The sequence below is a fragment of the Eumetopias jubatus genome, unplaced genomic scaffold (genome assembly GCF_037043125.1).
Source record: "Eumetopias jubatus isolate StellerSeaLion01/CBP00866 unplaced genomic scaffold, mEumJub1_p1.0 scaffold_3, whole genome shotgun sequence".
NCBI lineage: Eukaryota > Metazoa > Chordata > Mammalia > Carnivora > Otariidae > Eumetopias > Eumetopias jubatus.
Window position 1 is genome coordinate 80670926 of NW_028274809.1, and position 16202 is coordinate 80687127.

The following is a 16202-nucleotide window of genomic DNA, read 5'->3' on the forward strand; positions in this document are numbered from 1 at the left end:
CGTAGGGAAAAAAATGGAGAGAACTTTCACCACGCTTTGTGCTGTGCACTTTATGAACATCATATAACTTAAGGCTATTTTAATGACTATAATACCCATTTTGCCTTTGAGGAAACTGAGCATCAGCGAAGTTAAGTAAGTTGCTCAGGGTCACACAGCTAGTAACTAGAATTTAAACAGCACTATAGACCTTTTCCCCCTTTCTCCCTCGGATCGCAGGGTCCTGGGAGATGGAGGCACCCCTCCACCTCCACCCTCATGCCCACAACGCCCCAGGGCACACAGACCTGCAGTCTTCCAACCTCCGGCCCCTGGAGTCAGAGCAGCCGAGCGTACTCAGCTCTTCGGAAGCCCCAGGGAACTAACTAAGCCTTACGCATGGGTCGTTTATTCACCACCACCACCGAAAAGTAAAGAGCCGGGCAGAGCAGCGGAAGGGACGCGGGCCCCTGTGCGGCGCCGCAGAGGGAGAGGCGGGAGCTCCTCTCGGCTCCTCCACGGCCCGAACCCCCGCCCCAGCTCCGCGCTCTCCCCAGCAGCCCTGTCCCCCAGCCTCCCCTCTCCCCTACCAGCGCCACGCAAACGGCGCTCGGCGGCGCCCTGGCAACCCCGCCCCCGCCCGGTCCAGATGTGCCCAGCTGTTCGCCTCCAGTTGGCTTCGGGACCCCAGCCCCTCCACCGCACCGCGGCCCTCCACGGCCCGCCGCAGCCGCGCGGTCCCGCAGGTCCCCGGCGCGGGGTCCTCCGGCCGCGGCCGACCACCGCCCCCAGCTGGCCGCGCCCTCCCCGCTCACCTGCGCCGCGCGCGCCCTCCGGGCCTCTCGGCGCCCCAGCCCGGCTCCCGGCCTCGGCTCCCAGCGCTCCTGCCGGGGGCCGGCGTTGGCTGCGGCCGCGCGGGGCGGGGCGGGGCGCGGCTCCTCCCCGCCAGAGCCACCTGGGGCGCCCGCAAGGGGACCCGGCCGGGACAGGTGGGCCCCGCCCAGGAGCTGGCTGCTCGGGGCTCAGGCTCCTCGGGGAACCTCAGGGATCCTCCGCCGGCTTGAAGGGAGGCCCGGGCGGGAAACGGAACACAGAGCGTGAGCCTGACCGGACCAAGCGACCAAGCCAGTGCGAAAGAGTGGAAGCCAACCCCTTTCTTTGTGGGATATACAAACCGAGAACCCAGAACTGAGACCCTCGGGGTGAAAATGCTTGGGCCAAGGGCACAAGTGAGTTAGTTCAGAAACTGGAAGAACTCGGGCCTTTTGCTCCCTGCTCAGCAGGGAGTCCGCTTTTCCCTCTAACCCTTCCCCTCTCACGCTATCTCATTCTCTCTCGCTCAAATAAATAAATAAATAAATAATAAAATATTAAAAAAAAAAAAAAAAACTCAGGCCTTTTCCAACCATCCCACACTAAGCCATCCGCACCTCACCCACGGTGGGCCCAGATGACCCCCAACCCTTTTGTAAAATAACATTAAGCTATAAATAAGATCATTTCAGGTAATGATATCCTCCCCCCAAGAGGGGAGGAACCTCCTCTGTCCACCGTTAAATAACCAGAGCCTTGAACAAATGCAGGACAGTGCATGAGCTCAGTTACTACTTGGCGCACAAATGAGGTGTGGCCCAGACTTTTGAGTCCAGCCTTCTGCTGGTCCCTACAGGCCAGAATTATCCCAGCATCTCTCCTACTTTATCAGAAAAGAACCCAGAGTCAAGAAGCCAGGCTTCCAAGCCACCCGTCCTCTCTGTACCGCTTACTTCCCTTCCCAATGCCTGCCAGGCAGCTGGCTTGTGGGAGGTCTATACCCCTGGGCATCTTTGTAAGCTGTCAAACAAATCTTTAACTTCTGAAGATGTCATAGGCAGGGGTATTCAGAAATATAATGCTGTCCTGCCAGCCTTGCACTTGTTGAAAGAGCCCAGAGTTTGTAAGACTGACCCAGGATCCCACAGCCAGTAGCAGAGTGAAGCCTTGGGCATTGTTGGTGATGGTCGGTCCTGTAGCCAGGAAGCCTTGAGTGGGGATAGAACTTGTACAGAAATGGGGCTTGTGTTTGGTCCTCTGTTGAGATCTCTAATCGGTGGTCTTTCCAGGGCTCTCAGAGGGCAAGCGTGATGTGAGCCACTCACACTTACTGAGGACCTAACAGTTTTAAAAAACAAAAAGGTGTGGGGTACCTGGTTGGCTCAGTCAGTAGAACATATGACCCTTGATCTTGAGGTTGTGAGTTTGAGCTCCACGTTCGGTATAGAGGTTATGTTAAATCAATCAATCAATCAATCAAATCCATTTAAACAAAAAGAAAAAATGTGTCAAAATAGGACACAAAGAGTGTGGTATATTTTTTCCATTGAGCAAATGAGCCTTAACAAACACACACATACACACACACCCAATGATGTGTGATGCTGCTACCCACATGTTAATCTCAAGATTCATTAAAGAAATCCATTATAAGCACACTACGGGAAACACTGCACAACTTTAAAATTGTGTGGAGAACATTCCTACTTAGAACTATTTCAGTACACTTCTATGACTGTCTATTAAACCTCAAAGCCATAATTAGAGGCTGTCTGTTAAGGTGAGGTCAGGGCCAAGTGGTCTGCTCCACCCCTACTCCCAACATAGGCTCAACATTATTAGGGCCTGGACCCCCCCCCCCCCACATCCTGCTTCATCATGAGTCTGGCACAGATGGGTGTTTGAAGATGTGGTATGGCCTGGCTAGTTGCTTCACACTGGGCAAGGCCAACCTGTTAAAAAGTTACAGAGAATGCCCTACTTAGGTGTGCCCTCCTCCAGCTGTACTCCCTATGCGGTAGGTGAGGAGGCTGGTGTCCCAGGGTGGGGCTAGGAAGGGTCCTGCCATTTGGGACAGCCACTTGCACCAGCACGTGGGACTGAGCTTGGGAGCCCCTCCCGTTCTCACCCACACAAAGTGGGCCCGGCCCTTGTGTATTGGTTTCACTCAGTGGAGCATGTGATCCCCTGTGATTTAGGATCCTCCCACTATGTGTGTGATCTTGGCTGGGCCAGTCTGGTAAGGGATGTCACACAAACTGGCCTGGGAATCATCATCAGGAAGGCACAAGTTCTGCCCTGGCATTCATTCATTCTCTCTCTCACTCTCTCTTCCCTTTCCTCCTCCCCCGCCCCTTCCATTCAGGGCTTGCTGAGTAGCCCCGGGCAAGTTCCCTAATTGTCTAGTTGTGCATTTCTCCCACTTAGAAAACAAGCAAGCGTGAAATCAGACAAGGTCTCTGCTGGAAGTTCTTTGCTTGAAAGGGGAATCTGAAATATGAAGGTCTGATACCATTGTGAGGTTAAGTGAAATAATGCATATGAAGTGCTTGAGCACAGCGCCAATGACCATGCATGTTTCTATTCTCTGCCAGTCCCTAGGAAAAATGATACTTGAACTAGGAAATCTTCAGTTTCTTCTCTATCTCTAGTTCTCTGATTGTATAGTGAAAGAGAAAGTATCCAAAGAATAACTAAAAAATTTCTGAGCCTTGGGATATTATTTACCTTTTCTTCCCTACCTTTACATAGAACTCATTGCGTTCCCTTAATACTGTACATCATTTTCTGAGCACATTTTTCAATGAAACAATATGTATAAAGTGCCTAGGACAGTTCTGGTACATAGTAACCGCTCAGTTAATTATAACCGATACAGGAGAGATGTAGGAAAGTGGCCAGCAGTAGAAAGAAAGAGCCATCAATTCAGGTAGACAAATCTGATAATCACTTTATTAGGTTACCCAGAATTTTAAGTTCACTGGCTTTGTTATCAGATGGGCTTGGGTTCAAATCCAGCCACCACTTAACAAGGTCTGTTAATCTTTCTATGCCCCAGTTTACTCATCTATAAAATGAAGATAGTACTAGTGTATCATAGGAGCTGGGAGGCATACATGGAACAACCTTCAGGGAGTTGCTACTTTATCCCAGGCATGGTTCTAAGTGCTTAGCCTCTCTTCTGAGAGCTGACTTCAGGGTACAATTTCTTAATCAAGACCCACAGACCCTGGAACTGGATTCGGTATTCTGTGTCTACATACATTTTTCTTAAAGAGAGCATCCACAGCTGTCCTTAAATTTGCAAGGAGGTCTGGGTCTCAAAATTGGTTAGGAATCACGGCCTTCCAGACTTAGCCAGGAGTCGTACAGCTGGAAGACTTGTCAGAGATGGTGCAGGCCACCGTTCCCAGACATCCTGGAGGAGGGGGATCACCGGTGATGCCTGCTCAAGATGCAGGTCACGCTCCTGAGAATTCTGAGTCAGGAGAGCAGAGTGGTTTTGACTAAGAGAGCTACTCACCCACAGGCAGGCCCAGGACACTCATCTCATCTAACTTCTCATTTCTCAGGTGCAGAAATAAGCCTGGGGACCCATTCATTTTGAAGCAGCTTCCACCCCAAATCCACGGACCGGCCTCCCTCCCCTCTGCGTCAAGGCCTCACCTCACCTGAACAAAGGAAGAGAAATGCTACTCTTTCCACAGCCCAGGTTCACATGAGCAGCACTCTAAGAACAACAGAATGAGACTTTTTTTCAAACTTATTCCTTCTATTTGTTTATTTAATTGAAGTACAGGTAAAACACAGTGTGACATTAGTTTTGGGCGTACAACATAGTGATCCCACAAGTCTATACATTAAGCTGTGCTCACGAGGGTCGCAAACAACAATTCCAGTCCCATTGACTGTGTTCCCCAGGCTGCACCTTTTATCCCCACGTCCTATTCATTCTGTAACTGGAAGCCTGCATCTCCCACTCCCCTTCACCCATTTTGAAATCAGGCTTTTTTGAGAAAAATAAAATGTGCAGCCACATCTGTGTTAGCCCGTTAAATCTCAAGGAGGCCTAGACCTTTCTTGCCAGGACTGTTCACCCACCCCAGGACCCGCCCCCTCCACACACCCCACTGTATCCAGCTTTACTATTTGAACAGCTGAGGCTATTCAGCGAACACTTTCAAGTGACATCCTGCAAAAATGTAGACGCTTTGTTCACTTCCTACAGCCACAGGCTCATTAGGCACTGAACAGGGAACTTCAGTCTGCTGCCATGTAGTTGTGTGAGGCCCACGGTGGGAACCACGGCTTCCCTGGCAGATCTTGGCAAGAAATGAGTCTGAAGCAGACAGAAGAGGCAGCAGCTGCAGGTGCCAAGGAGGGTTATCCAAGTTAGGTTTCAGGGACACCCAAAAATGTCGGCTCAACAACGATCAGACAAAATCCAGCATGTTTTCTTTTCGATTGGTGAAATTCTCTCCGCGCTTTCCAAGGGAAGCCAAGGACACACAGGTGTTCTTGGGGTTTTTGATGTTCACCAATCACAGATTCCTAAAGTAGCAGAAAGTTGAAATAACCTCCCCAAAGTGTGTTGGGCATACTTCTCACATACGAGGCCAGCAAGCAAAATTTCCAAGGTGGCACACTGTAGAAGTTGCATTTCCCTGAGAAGACTGTAAAAAGATGCAGGTGGCCCCCCTTCAGGCCTGTGCTTGACCCTGAGGCTGGGCAGCAAATCAGCTTTTCCATGTTTATTCCTCAGTATTATTCCTTACACTCTCAGGGCCCACCGATCAGTGTGAATTTGCTTGGCTTTCTACAACACATCAGCTGGGGCGCCTGGGTGGTTCAGTCATTGGGCGTATGCCTTTGGCTTAGGTCGTGATTCCAGGGTCCTGGGATCGAGTCCCACATTGGGCTCCCTGCTCGGCAGGAAGCCTGCTTCTCCCTCTCCCACTCCCCCTGCTTGTGTTCCCTCTCTCGCTGTGTCTCTGTCAAATAAATAAATAAAATCTTTAAAAAAAAATAAAACACATCAGCTGGGGATTGCTTGCCCTCTTTTACTTGGGTTTCAAAACAAACACTGAAACTATAAAGTTATGGGTCTGCTTACAAAACTGCTGGCTACAAAAATGTCCAAATGTCTTTGGTGGTGTATTTCTAAACCCAGGAAAGAAGTTCTTGATTATTCCAAATTTATTTCTTACTTTTGAGGGTTACACAAACATATTGATCATCTTTTTAATTTGCTAGGTCAATGAGGAAATGAAATACCAGTGCAGAGAAAATTCTGTGTGTAAAATCAGAGTTCGATTACCACTAACACACCAAACAAAATCTTCCTCAGGACCTTTGCGCTTACTTCTGCTTGGAACTGTCTCTGGATCTCTGCATGGCTGGCTCCCTCAGTCACCCACGGAGGCCTTCCCTGACTACTTCATTCAAAGTAGACACAGGCCACTTGCTATCACAGCACCCTGTTTTATTCTCTTCATAGCACTTAAACGTATTAAGTCATATTAGAAAGTGGTGCTCACTAGTTCATAATTGCCTCTAAGAGAATAAAGACTCGGTCTTGTCTTATTCACCACTTCTCTCCAGCTTTGAAAATAACACTGTGTACAAAGCAGGTGCTCGAATATTTCCTAACGTATCGGCAGAAGACTTTGAGTCCATCACGTGGACAGTTCAACTGCTCCTGTATGTGGCTTAGGTCTGTGAATAAGCTCTGGCCGGGGAGGGAAACGGGATTTCAGCCTAATCTCTCTAGGCTCCTTGGTAACCACGGAACCCTGGGAAACCTAAGCCTCGTGGTTAAGAATATGCGCTCTAGAGCCGGTAACACCTCTTCCTAGCTCTGTGATGTTGGACACTTAAACCTCTCCACACCTCAGTTTCTTCATCCGCATATGGGCAGAATAAGGGTACCACTCTCGCCCGTACCTTGTGAAGAGATCCCAGGACTCGCCTGAAGAACTAGCTATTATCATGAGCCATGCATAGTGCGGGAGGCACACGGTTAGCACAGAGAAGAGTGGGAACCACTGGAACCCTGGTCTATAAACTGCCGGAGTCCACTGCTGATCACCAGGTTCTGGGCATACGGTACACATGTGACCTAGGACTGCATCAGACATTCTCTGATGTGATGTCAGAGAGGCGCCCGCTGCCATCGCAGTTCCTGTGACTAGCCTCAGGCCTGGCAGGCCCAGGGTTGGTGGTGTCCGAGGAGAGCCGGTGCACCGGGCTCCCGCTCTCCGTGGCTGAGGTGAGGGGAGTCAATTAACCTTGCCGGGTGCAGACAGGTGAGTCCTAATGTCCCTCGTAGCCTTCCTTTCTACGCTAAGTACTGGTGATGTGCACTTTGTCTCTTCCAAGGACTCCCCAGTTTATTGGCTTAATAAAGTAAAGTGAAAAACCACTATAAAAGGCACGATTGACTTACAAGTCATAGGGGAAATTAGGAAGAGAAAACTGAGATGGGCACACAGAGAACTGTAAGAGGAGGAATGTGGGCTCTAGAGCCAAAACCACGTGACCTTGGACGGGTGACTCCACCTCTTTGGATTTGTTTTCTCTTAGGTTTACGGCCTGAAAGGAAACAAGGAGAAAGCAGAGGTCATGATCCTAAGTCATGTGCTTGGGAGCAACAGGCCCACATGCCGAGGACAGACCAGCCTGCGCGGCACAGCAAGTACCTGGCTCGCATGTGGGGCCAGGAACAGAGCTTTCAGATGCCAGGCTCTTCCTAGCAGAGGCAGCAGGCCGCTTGCTCCCAGAGGCTGGTGGAAGCCAGGGGTGCTTTTGTGTTCTGGCTCTGCTAAGTGACTCCTTGAGTGCCTCCCATCTCACTTTGGGGAGCTTGTTAAGCTCCGATAAAGATGCTGCTGGGATGTAGGCTCTCGGAAGGAGCTGTGATTCTGGAGACGCCGAGTGGACTTGATTCATGAGGCAGCGTCAGGACCCTGAGTGCAGAGCATGCACAGGAGTCCTGGGCGTGAGCAGCCCTCTAGGCACAAAGATGGACACCGGCCCCAAACCCTCCTCACTGCAGTCATTGGGAGGATAGGGAATATTCTCTCCCCGTGCAACAGCCTGAGAGCAGCTTTTCCCCAAAAGGACGGGGCAGGGGTGGGGGGGAGGTGTGGGAAAGGAAGAACCCTGGACAATCTCACTGGGTTGAATCAGATGATTCCCAGTGTCTCCTTCACTAAGTAGCAGGGGTGACGGGTAAAGGCATCGCTGCAGTCCAAGGAGAAAATACCTTCTCCTAGGAAGCTTTTGATAATAACTATCAAGAACAATACAACAGGCCCCAAAAGGAGTCACTTGGCCTAAGCGCAAACCGACACTTCGTTTCCGCTCTCCCAAAATGGAATCCTGAAGCAGTCAACTAGGAATCACCTAGTTGTGCCTGACAGACCCCTGCCACCCCCCGAAGGAAAGTGACCTTGCCAGGACCACTGTGCTTTTTGCCTCTATGTTCGCACTCCCTCCTTGCCCCTAGGTCAAGGAGAGTACCCCTCCTCGGAGCTCCCTTCTATCCGCTAGATTCAGGCTGCCCAATTCATGAATCATTGAATAAAGCCAGTGAGATCGTCAAACCTCACTCAGTTGAATTTTGTCTTTTGACACAGCAATCTCTTCTATTTAAGTAGCACTTTCATAGAATGCTTGCCCACAATTTCTCGTCTGATCCTCCAGCCAAATGTGAAGAGTAGAGAGTGGTGGGCTAAGCATCTCCGTAATTCAGGCATGGAGATGAGGCCACTGAGATGCTGCATGGCTAAACAACGTCACCACAATCCCACAGTTGGTCAGTGCGAAGGAGAGTGGGAGCCAGGTCCCAAGTCCCTCGTTACTTCCATTTTGGAATTACTCAGCAGCGCTATTGCCGAGAGTCAGTGCTCCAGGGGTATTTTGCTTTTGCATGCATGCCCCAGAAGGGGGCGCTGCATGGCAGAGAAGAGGCCAGGCTGGTGATGGGGTCTGCAGGGAAGACAAGCAGCCTGCCTGAAGGAGGCAGCAACCCTTGACCTAGAGGAATCCGCCACCAGCCTTCCTCCCCAACTCTGCGGTAGCCCATCAGAAGAAGCACCCTCAGACGGGAGAGGCACAGGTAAATGGAGTCTATGGTAAAGCGGGGTGGGGGGGAGTTGCTCACAAGGGAACCCCGCTTTACTGTTTCTGCCCCTTTCTGTAGCTGGACTTGCAGATGCATGTGTGCTATGGTTGGCATGTGTACTTTTTCTAAACCTAAAGCATTAAAAGGAGACTCTATTAATCATCCTGACAAGGCTGGAGGTGAGGTAGGGGCAGCTCCTCTCAGCGGGGCTCCCTGAGCAGCCTCCTCCAAGGCTTCACAGAGACCTGGGGAAGGCAGACCCCTCAGACTTCCCATTAGAGCTGGCCCAGATGAGGCAAGAGAACCCTGCTTTATTGGGAGCTTAAACAGCAGAGGACATAGATTATATATTTTAAAAAGCAACCAGAGGGCGCCTGGGTGGCTCAGATGGTTAAGCGTCTGCCTTCGGCTCAGGTCATGATCCCAGGGTCTTGGGATCAAGTCCCGCATCGGGCTCCCTGCTCCTTGGGAGCCTGCTTCTCCGTCTCTCTCCCTCTGCCTCTCTCTCTCTGTCTCTCATGAATAAATAAATAAAATCTAAAAAAAAAAAAAAAAGCAACCAGAGATCATCAACATCCTAAAGAGAAGAAAAAAAAAGTCAACATGAGTTAAGTTGAATTCTTACAGCAAACAGTAGAGAACTGACAGGAGTGACTGCAGCCTTCTGAGTGTCTGTGGCATGGAAGAAGGATCCTGACAACCGCTGGGGCGCGCAGACTTCCTTTAGAAGGTGCGTTCTCAGGCACCCCTGCTGCGGGCATCCTCCTTCATTACTGTTTTGATGATTCCTGCCCAGATGCACTCGATGGCCCTCGACGGCCTAACGTAATTCAAGTAACAAGGAATTCTCAGATTCCTCTGACAGGAGAAAACAGAAAAGTTGCAAAGGTATAAAACTTTGTATAAATTCTTCACAAAAGGATTTTTGAGGCTGGTTGTGGGTATCACCCCCCACCCCCACCCCACACACAGAGCACTGTTCTGAGACGCAGTGTTACCAGCTGCCCAGAGCACAGGCCTCGGGGACCAGACCGCCCAGGTTTCGATCCTGACTCCTCCTCCCAGCTGTGAGGCCTTGGGCAAGTGACCAAACCTCTCTGTGCCTGTTTCCTCCCCACTAAAGTAGAGATAATGGTGCCTACCTCGTGGGGTTAAGCGGATTAGATGGGTTTATGCATGTAAAGCACCGGCCCCAAACCCCAAACCCAGAACAGTATCTGGCACACAGCCAGAACAGTCTCTGGCATTCACTGGCTCCTTCCTGCAGCTTTCTGAGCATTCTGAGGTTCTGGTGCTGTTACATGGCATCTGGAACAAGTTTGTCAATTTCTCTAATTTGATGTATACATTCTGAAGGAGTCAAATAGGACTTCTGGTACATTTTTTGAAGAGCAGGCCTATGAGAATTACTTGCAGTCTGGTCACGGGGAGGGGTGAGGGTTTGGAGGGTGCCAGACCAGGAGGGGCTCCCAAACTGAGCCATTGGCGCTGGGGGAGCAAAGCAGATGAATTCCAGCCTTCACCATCCACAGTGCAGAAAGTGGAAAGATCCACAAGGGTTCCCTGCAAGTCTTTGACTATTCTGAGCCCAACTAACCACACAGAAATTGGTGTATTCTTTGCAGATTGGATGAGGAACCAGCAAACGCCAAAGGGAGAGTAAAAACCCCATGGCTCAGGATGCCTTTTGGCAAGTGAGCCCACATTTTCATTTGATGTGTCACCTGAGAGATGCCTCCTTCTTGTTCCATTTATCATGTACAGAAGACAAATCACAAGATGTAACCTGTCACAAATGCCACAATTAAACCCGCCAATACACACGTCATCAGTAATTACCTTTGCAGGCTATGGCTTCAGCTCCACATTCTCCCACAGATACTCACGGGCTCTGTACTTCCCAGGCATAGCCCGAGCATCATTCAGGGCTTGATGGAACAGGAAATGTCGAGAAAGACTTGCAGGAACCCAGTTAACAGTGGGTGTCCGTGCAATGCTCCTGCATTGCAGAGCCCCTGCATTCTAGGACCTGTGGGGTCATTGCCCACTGATGCTGAAATTTGCTCTGTCATCGAGTTCTTTCAGAGGACTGCTTTCCCATCTTAAATGCACAGGCTTCCGCCTAAATATCATCCACATTTAAAGTTTTACTACATAAGTCACCTTTAACAATCTGATATCTGGCAACGGCCTCTTCCGAGTTCTTTGGAGAGTAACAATTTCAAGCAAGATGGGTAAGACATCATAAAAGCACATCATTTGCAGTGCCCTCAATCAATCCCACTTACCAAACGTTCATTTGGCATCCATCCTTCCCGTTTTTAATTGATTAAAGCAATTTACTGTCTGGCTCTCATGCAACATTAAGCAAACCAAGAATGAGGGTATTTCACATACACAATGCCTGTGTGGCCACAGGATTCCAGTGACCTGAGCTACGTAAGTCTCCTTGCTGAGAGCACATCTAATCATCCTGCAGCCTGCCTTTCATTATTCTCCAAAGGCTTCACACTCCAACGTCCTCTCCTAAGACCCCAGACCTATACATTAATACTATCAGTAGGTTAAACAGGAATACAAGCATGCCAACCTTCTCCAAAAGATGCCAATAATCTTTCAACATTCAACATGTGCAGGGCTCCGATGCATTAGCTGAAGAATACCGCTGCGCTAACATATTGTTGGAATAAGTGCTTTACTCGGGCAAGAAGAAATTCAGCTATTACCCTGGTCTACTGACCTTTAACTCAATCTTACCTTAAAAAAAGTTTAAGGCGCTTATTTATATCAGTTGCTATCGTTTCAGTGCTGAAGGAACAAATGTCAGGTTTTCTGGGTTCCTCACTAAGAAATAAATAAAAACAGATATTTGAGCCAAGGAAGGGGCAGAAAGGTCAAGGCTGACTTTACTTATGCTTTGAATCTGAGTGGCTGTCCGCTGAAATGAACTCTTCTTCTGAGGCCAATGGTTCATGCCGACACGGGCACTGAGGCCTTCAATGGGAATGCCTTTAGGATGACTCAAAAAAAACAGACCAGACAAAGTTTAACTCAATTTTATTTTCCACTTTTAGTATTTTTCAAATTATACATCATGCAGTCTGCCAGAGTATCCACACATCTTCATTTTAGAACCTAGAGGATAACCAAAATTCCCCAGGGGCCAGGGGAGGGTTACTTCCAGATCTTTTGTTACATGTACTATATATTACAGCATCATTACTTGGTATAAACGGCCATTTCCCCCCTCGAACCACCAAAACAAGTTTGTCCACAAATTTTTTTTTAATGAAAGCTACTGTACAGATACATAAAGCCCCAGAACACACATCTGCAGTACACATTACATACTTTACAAACTAAACATGTATAATCCTACAGAATGCCCTATTCCCCTTATATCTGCACACGATGAAAAGTCTTTAAAACTGGTGCACAAGATGTAAATGTGTAAGCAGACTTCATGGAGCAAGGCTTCCTTCGGCAGTTACCTAGCCCTTGTTCAATACTTTTAGAAAGGCTAAATTGTTAGTGTTAAATGAAACCATTTTAAACTACAATGGTTCCTTTAGCTCGCTCAAAATATTAGGGGTGAGACAATGAAGTGAAACCTTCCCCCTGTCCCCTTCCAGTGAAAAACTTCCCCAATAGGTCATGTAGCCAGACTCTAAATGTCTTCTGCCCTGCTAAAAACAACAAAACAGAACAAAAACACTTCAAAGAGGGGACTGTTAAGACTTTTATTTGCTTCCAGTTATTCCTCTAGGAAAAGAGAACCTATTAATTCCCCACGAGTCTTGGTGATGGCTCAGTCTGGCCTTGGACAGAACTATCACTCCTTCATGCGAAGTCAGGGCATCAAAAAGTTACTAGATGCTACATTCTAGACAAATATTTTTATTTCTTCGTTTATCCCAATATTTCTATGAACTCTAATTTTTGTAATCACATGATACTATTTCCTTTAAGTCTTACTCCACACTTATTCTCCCTACTGCCTGCCATTCAAACAACCAAACTGTACAGTATTTGTACAGAATTCTCTTGTGATTGACCAAAACACATTTGGCATTAATATATTTTAGTGTCCAACCATAAATCTTTTAGAGTTTTAAAAAGCACTTTATGAATTGATAATACAGTCAATGAAGGAATATACTCCATTATAAAAATGTAATTGGTTAAGTTGAATCCAACCATAAACCTTGATATCCCAAACAGCATTTCTCTAATTTAACAATCCACCATCCTGCAGGTAGACATTATTTGTATAAACCATCTGGCTATTCCCTTAGAACATCAAAAAGTAAACTTTCAAGAAGAAGCATGAGATATAAAATTATTCACAGAGGAGAAACACACGTTCTCTCTCTCTCTCTCTCTCACACAAAAAGTAGCATACAATCAAAAATATAATCACAGGCTCAGCCATTCAGAAGTGCGGTTTTTATAGTTAGAGTACAAATGTAAAGGAGTAATAATTTTTAAAAAAATGAAAGTTGCATAAATGTGGCTTTTTAAAAAGTGGCCTACAGAGGATATGGTCCTGATCTTAGTTTATCATATAAAGTAATTAAAGGGATCCACTTGAATATGTTGTAGAATCCATTCCAATAATCTGCCCACCCTTTAGTCACAGTGTAGGAAAGTTAATTTTGAGGTCCTATAAAGATTGAAGCTAGGTGAACTGACTGGCTGATCAGCAAGTAGCAGAATTATCTTTAAGAGACATCAAAGCCAACTTTCTCTGTGAATAAAAGTCGTGTGAATTTTGTGAGTCCTTTGTGGAGATCAAAAAATACGGGACTACAGGTGAAACGTGTGGCTCTTTTTGAAACATGAAAGGGCCAAGCAATTCTTTAGAAATAGAAAAGGGGTACCCAGGGAAAAGTTACTTTGGGGAGAATTTAAAACAATCTATTAACGAGAGCCCCAAAAAAGAATTATTGACCTTTGTTCAATTTCCACACGTAAATACAGTTGCATAATAGACAATAGTGGTATGACAACTATTAATTGGCAATCCTCTCCAAGACCAATGTTTTAGCTTCTAAAATCAGAGCCAAACATATTCACAGCAAGATTATAATCTATGGCATATGTTATTACCTGATAAAGTTTGCAAAACCTGCCCTACAAGGACCCTTCTATCAGACTGCAAATAGTCACGGAGCAGCTCTACCGGGCAAGTACTGGCAATAGAAGAAAATCAAAAGCATTTTTAAAGTGTAAATGAATGCAAAATCGTCATCTTTGTGAAATAAATATTTCACTAGAATTGGTCTTCTTTCTCTTTACTCCCCCCCCAAAAAAAACAAAACACATATAAACAAAGTGCAACATTTAACAAATAAATTAAGTCAAAGCAGCTTTGCTGTGTTAGGGAAATTTTATACAAGAAAAGTTTGGAAGTCAATTCACAGTCCTCAGTGCCTTGTGCATGCGCAGGCACACACACACACACACACACACACACACACACACACACGCCCTCGAACTACAACTCACACAGTGAAGAGAAAGCTCAATGTCTTCCCGGCCTACATTTCATTCCGGTGGTGACAGCAGCAGGGACAGTGCCAGCTCACTCATCTTGGGCAGGCACCGAGATCAGATGGGTGCGTTCACTGAGATTGGTCTGGTTGTCACTGACTTACCCTCAAATTTGTCAAAACTAGTAGCAGCACACAAGACCAAGTTAACTGAATCCTTGTCAGCTTCCCTGAAGACTTTCCTACTTGGAAATCAATCCTTTTAAAATCCGCAACTGGAAGTAAAAGTTGATTCAACTTTAAATTCGTATGTTGGAAAAAACCAATAGTTAAACGTAAAAAAATCCATCCATACTGATTTCTTCACATTATGCCTAAGAAGATGAATCTATCTGATGCCAGAGAAAGAAGTCAAATAAACATTCAGCAATGAAGGGTTAAAATAACAACTTATTCGTAGGCACAAAAATGCGTCAGTCACTTCCCGCCACCCTCCCCCAAGGCTTCCTTTTCCAACTGCTGGAATTGATCCTGGATTTCAACTGGCCGTACCCCCTCCAGGCTTAAGATGACTCCCTTACGGAGAGAGGCCATCCCCAATGCGAGCTCCAGTAGGATCAGGAAGGAGGAGGCCAGGAGGGGGCCACCCCATTTCCAATCATCCAACTTTGCAGCATTTTCAACACTTCTGAAGGAAGGATGTTCAAACTGGGCTGGCTGAGACTAGTTGCTGCAGGTTTAGTAGCAAGCAGCTCAGGTGAATTTTATGTTTTTCTGCATTTACATGGATGTGTTCGAATGAACACATTCTACATTGCTACTGTCAGATTGTTTTCCTGCCTTGAAGAAATTTGCTTTGCTTCTTAACAGGTGCCCTCCTAAAAGGTGTTTTTACAGATCCAAAGATGTGACCTGGGGGATTCAAAATGCTTCTTTGGGGTAATTTGTTTCGGAAAAGTGTTCAGAATGAAAATTTTGAACCTTGTAGCAGCACTTTTTTTTTTGTTCCCTAAAAATATAAAGGAATGTGTTTATTTCACAGGAAACCAGACAGCTGCAGCAGAGCATGAGCCCCCCACCTCCATGGCACTTGGTTGATCCCCCCCCCAAGGGACTGGCACGTGAGGGCGTTTGCTAGGACGGCACACTACCAAGGAAGGAGGCTCCGAGGGCCACCCAGAGACCACCCAACGGCCTAGTCCCTGGGCCTTTTTCCCAGGAGTAAGCGGATCTTCTGTAATCAGCCCCTTCGGATTTCTCAGGAAGAGAAAAGTCCAAGCACACATCTGTACACACAGAGATTCTACACAGCTCAAATATCTGAAACCAGTGTACTGCAGATGGCTGGGGTAAGCAAGTGTAAAAGAAAATGGAAACTGTGGGGGGGGGGGGCGGGGAGAAAATAAAGGAATTGGTGATTAATGTAGTCCTTGACATGCTACGTGGAGAGCCGTATCTGTTGAGAGAGAACCAGAGAGAGAACACGGGAGTTAGAAGACACAGTGGAATTTCACTCCTCAAATGTTTTGGTATTTGGAATATCTGGGGTAATCAGATATTTAGATAAACATTCTAGATATTTAGACCAGTGCTGTCCGGTAGAAAGACCATGTGAGCCACATATTTAATTTTAAATTTTCAAGTGGCCACATTAAAAAGTGGGAAGAAACAAGTAAAATTAATTTAAATAACATTTTATTTAACCCAAGAAATTCAATATATTGTCATTTCCACATGTGATCAGTACTATGTGTTGAGAAATCTTATGTTATAGTATCACTATGGAGCTACTT

At 47.0% G+C, this 16202-nt stretch overlaps 1 protein-coding gene across 1 annotated transcript in view; it reads right to left on the reverse strand.

Annotated features, from left to right (window-relative positions):
- Window positions 1-4914: 4914 nt before the first annotated feature.
- Window positions 4915-16202, reverse strand: part of KIF5C (kinesin family member 5C) — a 154545-nt gene continuing 143257 nt past the window's right edge. The window contains exon 26 of the mRNA XM_088021710.1: window positions 4915-15865. The gene's annotated coding sequence lies outside the window, so the exon portion shown is untranslated. The remainder of the gene's footprint in view (window positions 15866-16202) is intronic.